This window comes from Curcuma longa, chromosome 2, assembly GCF_044706935.1.
Source record: "Curcuma longa cultivar G26 ecotype Majalengka, Jawa Barat chromosome 2, ITB_CL_G26_1.1, whole genome shotgun sequence".
Classification (NCBI taxonomy): domain Eukaryota; kingdom Viridiplantae; phylum Streptophyta; class Magnoliopsida; order Zingiberales; family Zingiberaceae; genus Curcuma; species Curcuma longa.
This window is the reverse complement of record NC_133862.1, coordinates 16,770,158-16,778,982: the sequence shown is the minus strand read 5'-3', so window position 1 is coordinate 16,778,982 and position 8,825 is coordinate 16,770,158. Positions and strand designations below refer to the sequence as shown.

The window sequence follows — 8,825 nt, the reverse complement described above, 5'->3', positions numbered from 1 at the left end:
ACAATGATGATTTGCTTGATGTTCAATAACCTTGTAGTAGCTAATAGTTAGGATTGACCAAGTGGAATACCTTCCCATACTTCTCTTTCACTAGCCTTTAACATGTCTTCAGGTGTTGGTATTTTATCTACATTTGAATGATCAACTGCATTCATCGCGTCATAAACCATTGATTGCATCACATTCTCATTAGATGTTGATTGCCCTAAAACAGTTGTGCTAGATGAAGAAGCAGCCGAAGTTCCAACTTCATCAAAAAAATAAAGCTCTCCATGGTAGTACTAATTTTAATAATTTGAAACAAAATCATTTCTACATATATTTACTTTCACAGTATCCATCACAGAAAGCTTTATTTCTACATTTGCAATGATTACATAGATAACATAACTCTGCACCATTCATGCATTCTGGTTAGCAAAGTTCATAAACTCTTCAACTCCAGCATAATATTCAGCTCAGATAAATCAATCTTCTAATCTATTGTGTATCTAAGCTTTATTCATATAAATTATAACCTTCTGCAATAATAAATTTCCATTGAATAGAAATAATATGTAAAACTAAACACGCAGATAGGTTAAATTAATTCTTAAACACTTAGACTTAATACTATCAATAACATTTAAATTTAAACCAAAAATTCAGTTTGAGTTTGAATATTAATATTGTAGCTAGCCAAGGCTAAATATAGGAGGTCGTGATTGACTAACCTATCGAGCGACCATGCCACATAAAGTTTAATTAAATTCTTATAACATGTAAGATGTAGTTTTTTTTTGACAAGGTTAATATTATCATATTTGTGTTAAATTTGAAAGCCCAACATATTATAGTTAATATTAACCTTTTTAAATTTGCTCTTCTTTGCAATTGATTGGAACCACCAAGAGGCCAAGCCACTGTACAACACAAGCAAAGAAAACATTACCGAAATATCAATTTACTGTTTACTAAACAAATACTAAGGAATCTATCAGTTACAAAATGACTAAGTGACATCTTTTTGTAATTACATTTGATAAAGTTAATTGTAGTAGGTTGCATCAGTTGGAATTATGATTTAAAAAGGCAATTGCCTAGGTAGATTCAAAAAAAGAGACTAATATTATTATGTATGTCTAATTTTGAGAAAAAATAAATTCCAATAAAATATTCCTAATTAAATCATCATAACCTTGTCATAATATTAGTATTCAAAATTTGATATTTATGCAACTCCTATCGATGATTGTGGAAGCAACACAAGATTAATTACAAAATGACTATGTTCTTTAACAATATTAACTGTAAAATATCGGAACTTAAGGGGTAATTTGCAAACAAATTTACCCTAATTAATAAGGTTTAAGGGGTTAATTGGTCAGTAAAGGCTTAATAAATAAAGGATTTGGGTTTTAATTGAGGTTAATGAGGTAATCTAATTAATTTAAACCTTTAGCCTAACTAAGAGGCTAATTAGATAGCCCCCATTAAAGATCAATTAAATCAAGCCATTAAGCCCAAGAGCAACCCAATTAGAGCTACTAAAGGGTAATGGAATTAGGGTTATGTGGTTATAGCTTGAACCCGTTAACATTAACCCAATAAGCCACCAAAACCCGTTAGGATTTCTCTTCTTCCCAAAAATCGCGAAGCCACGAGTTCCTTCTCCCAAATCGCGCAGAAGTTTCTCCAGCCGCGACATCCGGCCGCAGAGCTTCTCCGCACGCATCTTCTCTTCCCCTTCACGATCAGCGATTCTTCCTCTACTCTCCCTCGCGATCGACTCTTTGAGGCCATGGTTCTTTCCCATCTCGCCGGAGTTTTTCCCTCTTTCTGCTGTCTGCGACCACGCGATTCCCTTCCGACGATTTCTCTGAGCTGAGAGCGACCGGAGGTTTGCATGCAGGCGGAGAATCTTGACGGGTTGGTGATTAGAGGATCCGGCGCCAGTCGATCAAGCAGGGCAGGGACCTACGGAGGAGGATCGGAGCATATGGTCCTTGATCACCTTCAAGAACCGAGCCTTGGAGATTTCAATCAGATTTGAGGTAGGTTTAGAATTTCTTGGTTTGTTCTGTTCTTGCTGCCGAGGAAACATTTCCGGCACGGAGATAGATTTGTGGCTTGAAGTTATGATCGCTATATTGTGCAGGAACTTCAGTTGTAAAGAAGTGGGCGTCTCTTGTGGATTGGAGCAAAGTGGATGGGCAGGATTCTTGCTAATAGATCTGAGGTAAAGTCCTGGTTTAAGTTGGTTATGAGTTTTGCTAGGTTTTACACAGATTTATGGTACTATACTATAGGGTGAGGATCTGTGGATTCTGTTTCGTTATGGAGATTAGAAACTTCAGACTACAGTTCAATTGGTTAAGATGTTCTGTTTCTTGGATTGATTAGGTTCCATATTGTGGAATCAAAGGAGCAAGGAGATATGAGGAAAAAGGGATTGATCAGAATCGAGGTAAGGTTCTCCTTGTTGATCTAGTAGATCTTGTTTACTGTTGGATTTAATGGAATAACTCTGTTGATGGTGTGGAATGATTGTGGATTAAGGGAATTAAATGGAGCAGTGTCTTGATTAGGTTAGGAGTTATATAGTAGATTAGTTAGGTTAATTAGTTTTGGTAGTGTTATTGAATCTTTATTGGTCCTTGACATGAACCAAATTAACAGGTGTTAATTTAATTGGATCGGTTGGTTTCTATTAGGAGCTAGGTCGGATCCAATTAGATTTGATCTGTTAGTTTTGGTTTGAAATGTTGGGACTAGTTGATTAAATACAAAATTAGTTGTATTAATTTGTTTAATACAGCTAATTAATTTGTTTGATTAAATCGTGTTAATAACAACCTAATGGTCAGATTAGTCTAACCTGAGTTAGGCTAATTGAATGGGAATAAACTAACTCTAGATTGGTTAGAATTTCGTTGTTATGACATTTCATTTAGGGATGTATTATTTATTTTGTAGGTCCTTGATTTTGATCAGCTACTTACGAGGATCTATTTTTTTGGGGTTCTAGGATTTTACTTGCGATTTATCAGGTGGGTAATTTACTGTATTTGGTCAATACAGTTCTTTCTTTTTCCAGTGCATGATTCTTTTATAGTCATTGTAGCTTGATACCTTGATGTGATTCTTTCCTGTTATTTGTATACCTTTTTCATTACTCATGTTATACCATGCTTGTCCTTATGCCGTTGATCTTGGATTATCATTCCTGATTACTGTTTCTATCCTTGATATGACATTTATGATCATTATTGATATGATTCTTCCCTTATGATACTTGCGATCATGATGACTTGTACCTACTCTTATTGATTAGTATAGTAGGTGATGATTACTATGATTTGAGCATCTCATCATGATGCATGATAACGATTGTAAATCCCATTGTTGTGGGTCTATCGTGATGGTAGATGACTTAGTTGTATATCTACATAGGTGGTTATTATACCCTATTTCCATCATGATGATGGCGACTGTATGGCAGTGTACGCAGTCGACGGCTGTATGGCAGTGTACGCAGCCGAGTCGATGATTTGACCTCGACACCGGATAGGGGTGGTACTCGGAGAGTACATGGTTGGTACGTCGGTGATGAGTATTAGAGGACAGATATCGGCCATAGGATATGTAGCTTATCATAGCTACGGGATCACCGGACGCGGAGCACTGATCCCTGATTTGGATCACCGGACTACTTTGATGTAGGGCGCGGAGTACTGATCCCCAGATGCCGGCCATCCCAGCCTCAGATGCTTGCACGAGTGCTGTAGTGAGTGGGGCAGTTGCATCATGCATATGTGCATCATGTGCATGATATATATGTATTGGACCACACTGATACTGCATTTTGATTGTCTACTTGTTTGACTCTTGACTGTTGCACTATGTTTGACATGTCATTCATATGATGCATTACATGAGATCCATGTTAGTTGCTATTTATCTGCAGAGATATTACTGATACCTTGTTGACCTTTGGTATGTACATATGTACTATCCTTTTGTTATTTCTTTTATTCATGCACTGTCTTTCTATATTATTACCCACTGAGTATTTGTACTCACATCTTTTGGACCCTGGGATTTTTCTGTCTTCCCAGATATCAGGTAGGAGACTACAGCTGATGCCGAGGAGATCCTGCCAGTTTTACCATCTCACAGCAGTTTTATGGATACTCTGTATTGTGGATTTGTATCTGCGTATACGTTTGAGTATTACTTTTCTTTTGTAGTTCGAGTTTATACATCGTATTGTTACTTCGGACTTTATTTCACTGCTTCCATCGTATATGGTGTTTACGGATTTTATTCTCTGTTCGAGATTTTAGTATACTGTGCTTTCTGCTGCTTATTATATCTTTTTGACGAATTGATGAGTTTTATTCATTAACGAAGTTGCGGATGTATTTCATATATAGTAGGATGTGTTGAGTGACCGTGTGGGTCACATTTACTTTTATTTACTTGTATAAATCCATAGCATGTTATGGATTGGCCGTGTGAGCCTTATATATGTGTATGTATCCAGGGAATTGTCATAGATACAGGGGAGATGCTGTCGAAATTTTTCGGACGGTCGTCTCCCGGGTCGTGACATTAACTATTGTCTTTTGCATTGCTAAACATGATTATGTCTGAGGCTACTTACAATCAATAATTTATCAATACATAATTGCTTTCTAGTAATGTTACACATTCATCAACACTAAGACATATGTACCTATTTCAACTAATTGAATCCATGAGTTGCCTTTAAAAAGCCCAATCTAGTTTGCAAATCTAAAACCCATGAAAGCATGACTTCAAACTCATAGGAGACCTACTAAAGATGCAACTTTGCAATGATATTTACAAATGTAAGATCTAGGTGCCCGAACTTCTGAAATCTTACTTCTGCTTCTTCAATTAACCTAAATGTAAAATCAATGATTTCTCACAAATTTTAAAAGTGCAACTATGAAAACAAAACTCAAGTTGGGGTTGATGAACTCGGTCCAGCTGTGGCCATGCCCAGCAAGCTCACTCGAGCCGAGGTAGTGGCCTGTGAGCTCAGCCGTGTCTAGCTTGTGGTCGGTGAGCTCGACCTAGCTGAGCCCTGTGAGCCCATAGTCACCGCAGCCGTTGAGCCCATGGTCGTGGAAGTGGCAGAACCCATGGCTGCAGCAGCGACCAGGGCGAACCTGTGGTCACGGAAGTAGTAGCGACTGGGCTAAGCTCATCACCGTGGTAGCAGTCGTGGTAGCGGTAGTGACCGTGGCCGTGTTGATCCCTTGGCCATGCCGAGACCGTTGCTGCTGACTCAACCAACTTGAGTCCGACGCCGACAAACTCAGCTAGGCCCACCCTAACGTCATAGATAACTAGCTACCCTAGAATCGCAAAGAGGAGAGAAAAAGGAGAAACTTACCGATTGGGAATCGCGAAGTGGAAGGTCAGAAACTAACGAGGGGAAAGGCAGAGTCAATGATTGGGTGAGATCGAGAGATTTTGCTCAAGGGAGAAAAAATTAATCGAAAACTACTAAAAATTATGACATTAGCAATGGAATATTAGCGATTGTCCAACATTAGCAATGGAACCATTGTATTTTTCCACGCTTGAAATTTTTAGTTAGATTTAGAATATTTCATAAATATGTAGGTTTAAATAAAATTTTAGGGATCATTATTTGTAAATAATCCTAATGGATTAGTAAAGATTAAGAAGGAAGTAATTATTAAATTTAATAATTAATCATGAAATACTATATAGTTAATTGAATTAAGTTTATTTGAGGATGATGATTAAACCCAATCCCTTAAGAACCCATTTAAGTCAATTAAATCAGCCTTAAAGCCCACTTAAGGACCCAATAAAAGCTCGATTAAACAAACCCATTAAATCTAATTAACAGATTATTAGGTTATAGGATCAAAAGCTGAAATCTGAAATCCGAACCGGTAAGGAATAGCAGTGTTCCTGTTCCGCCTTTTTCTCCCCCCCCCCCCCCCGTTCCGCGAGACCCGCGCCTCACGCCGACCTCGTCTTCTCGCGTGCTCAACGGAGACAAAGCTCCGCCTCAGCCGCCGCCTTCTTCGCGTCGGCCACAGGTATAAGAAGGGGCGGAGGGCGGAGGGCTAAGGAGAAGAGAGCAAGCAAATCAAGGAAGGGAAGCCCTAGCAACCCCCTTCTTCTCCTCTCTATTTCACCGACGCCAGTCGGACTCAGCTCGCCGCCAATCACCGTGAGAAGGAGAGCAACAAGAAAACCCTAGCCGAGCTCCTCCGATTGGAAGCCGCCGCTCCCTGTTTTGCCTTCTCCCACAGCCGCAGCGAGCCTCCTTGAAGAACTGCCGCCGCCGCCCTCCCACCGCACCTTCGACGGCTGCTTGCGTGGAGAAGCTCTGCGGCCGCTGCACCCTCAGCCGCCGCCTTCGTCGTCTGCATCAGGGCAAGCCCGAAACCAGTGCCGCCCCCCCTCTGTTTCCTTCATCCCCTGCTCAACGCCGCCGTAGGTCAGCTGCCGCTGCTCGCTCGGCGGTGACGGACCGACCAGCGCCGCCTTCTGCCACGTCCAGCCAGCGCCCGACGCCAACGCTGTCGACTGCCAATCGCCGCCGGCAGCAACCCGAACTTCGCTTCCCCCTCCGCGCGAACGAAGCAAGTTAAGCATCAAGTAATTAATTAATTAGATAGTTAATTAGTTTAATTAATTAATTAATTGATGTTAATCAGATGATCAATTAAGTTAATTGGATAAGTTTAATTAACCTAGTTTAATAGAATTAGATCGATTAATTAGTTCAATTGATTAAAGGATTGTTAATCTAGTTTAATAAATATTAAGCAGTAATATATTTGATTAATCGGGTTAATTATTAATTAAGGTTAGGTTGATTAAATTGATTAGTGAAATAAGTTGTTAATTAATTAGCTTGATTAATCTAGGTAAGTTAATTGAGTTGTTAAGTTAGATAATTGAGTAAGTATTTAAATAATTACTGGATCATTAATCGAAGGATTAGCTTAGGTTAATGATTTTGGTTAAGCTGTAGTATGATTTCTTTTGCTAGGTCGCGCGAAGAAGGTGCTAGAGCACCTCGGAGAAGGTCTCCGATTTCACAAACCTTAACGTTAAAACCCTACTAAGCGGACAAGGTAAGTACCTCTCACCTGCAGTATAAGTAGCTCCGTTCGTATGCATAAATCCATAGTTTTAGTTATTCAAAAATTTATGTATGTATGTGGAGATTAATTTCTCTTACAGAATGTTTATGAAAATAATTTACCTTGCCTCAGTAATTATGGACTCAGTTCGTCCATGGGTGGGCTCCTAGATCGCCCCTAGGCCCTAGATCGCCTAGTATATGCAAGGTTAAAGAGAAAAGAATGATTAAAGAAAGTATTTTACTTTTATGTGGCATGTGCTTGGACTCAGATCGTCCATGGGTGGGCTCCTAGATCGCCCCTAGGCTCAGATCGCCTAGTAGTACCCTAATGGGTTCGGGATTAGCTACCTCGGATCTATTTAGGGATGCGCGCATAGTTAGCACAATGCCGGGCCCACAGCAGGATGATTACTATTTTCACTTACTATATGTATAAGTTTTCAAAAGTTCATTACTAACTTGAAGTGAAAGTAGTTTTTAAGATCATGTTTAGTTCAGTTATGATTTTAGTCAATGTGCTTGTTATGATGCGTATGCCATGATATTTATCTAGCGTATAGGTTTCAGTAACAATAAATTATAAGCATGAAGATATTTCCTTTCATATTTTTCAAAAGCATGATTTTAAAATATGCATCGTTTTGTGAGTAGGATGGTACTTACTAAGCTTTATGCTTATAGTTTTATTTTCCTTGTACTGCAGATAAGGGCAAAGAAAAATTCGAGTAGTGGAGGCGGCAGGGACGATGTGAAGTGTGTGCTGTGGTGGAACATAGAATACAGATCCTTGGGGAACTTGCATTATGTTTAGAGTAGAATGAACTAAATTTGTATGTTATTTAATTCCGCACTTTTAATTGAACAATATGCATGATGTTATGTTTAGATTTCTTATTATTGTGATATGAGTTAATCATGGTAGCCTGCTTAGTATTCTTATGTTTTACTTGCAAGTGACATATTACTAATACATGTGTTTATTCCACCATCACATAGAAAGAAAATTTTAAATTAATAGTAGATTTTAGCAAATAAGTAACGGATCGCCTTGAGGTAAGAAGGGCGGTCGTTACATAGCTAGAGATAGCTTAATAAACATTGGAATCTTCATAGCTGTTGGCTTAAACATGGGTATGATTTGTTCTTTAAAACTATCACTACTCTATAGTCTGTGAAAGAAGATTGATTTATGGCCATATTCAGTCTAACATGGATTGACTTAGTTAGTACTTGCTTCTTAGCGAGTATAAATTAACCATGCTAGCTTTCTAATAGTAGAGAGTGGGGAGTGAGTATGAATTATCCATGCTAGCTTTCCAATAGTAGCGAGTGGGGAGATGGCATTAATATGGGTGTGCCTTTTTATCTGTACTTGATGTGGAATTTTTTTTAGTTGGCATCAAGTATTCAGCTTATATTGATTTATCCTGAAGGTGATCAGTCTGATCTCATGGAAATTTTTTATTGAACACCAAAGTAAATCAGGAAGTGTTCGCAATGAATGGTCCTTCAACTCAATGTTCTTAAGTCAACCGTTCATTAAAAAAAATTCAACCGTTAACTTGTCGAAACTGAGACTCAATCATTAGATGCTTGAGAAATTAAGAAGACGCTCAACTGTTACACCTTGAATAAACTCTTGAATGTTAGATCAGAAGCCCCCAAGGTGTAGCGTAGATAG

General features: G+C 38.7%; 2 long non-coding RNA genes across 2 annotated transcripts; both read left to right on the top strand.

The window, feature by feature from the left end:
* Positions 1–1,667: 1,667 nt before the first annotated feature.
* Positions 1,668–4,543, top strand: LOC141815456 (uncharacterized). The gene is made up of 5 exons (XR_012600549.1): positions 1,668–2,033; positions 2,138–2,218; positions 2,383–2,446; positions 2,956–3,029; positions 4,098–4,543. It is a non-coding gene; the product is annotated as an uncharacterized LOC141815456 (long non-coding RNA).
* Positions 4,544–6,043: 1,500 nt separating this feature from the next.
* On the top strand, positions 6,044–8,049 carry LOC141816099 (uncharacterized). The gene is made up of 3 exons (XR_012600649.1): positions 6,044–6,639; positions 7,049–7,133; positions 7,848–8,049. It is a non-coding gene; the product is annotated as an uncharacterized LOC141816099 (long non-coding RNA).
* Positions 8,050–8,825: the final 776 nt, after the last annotated feature.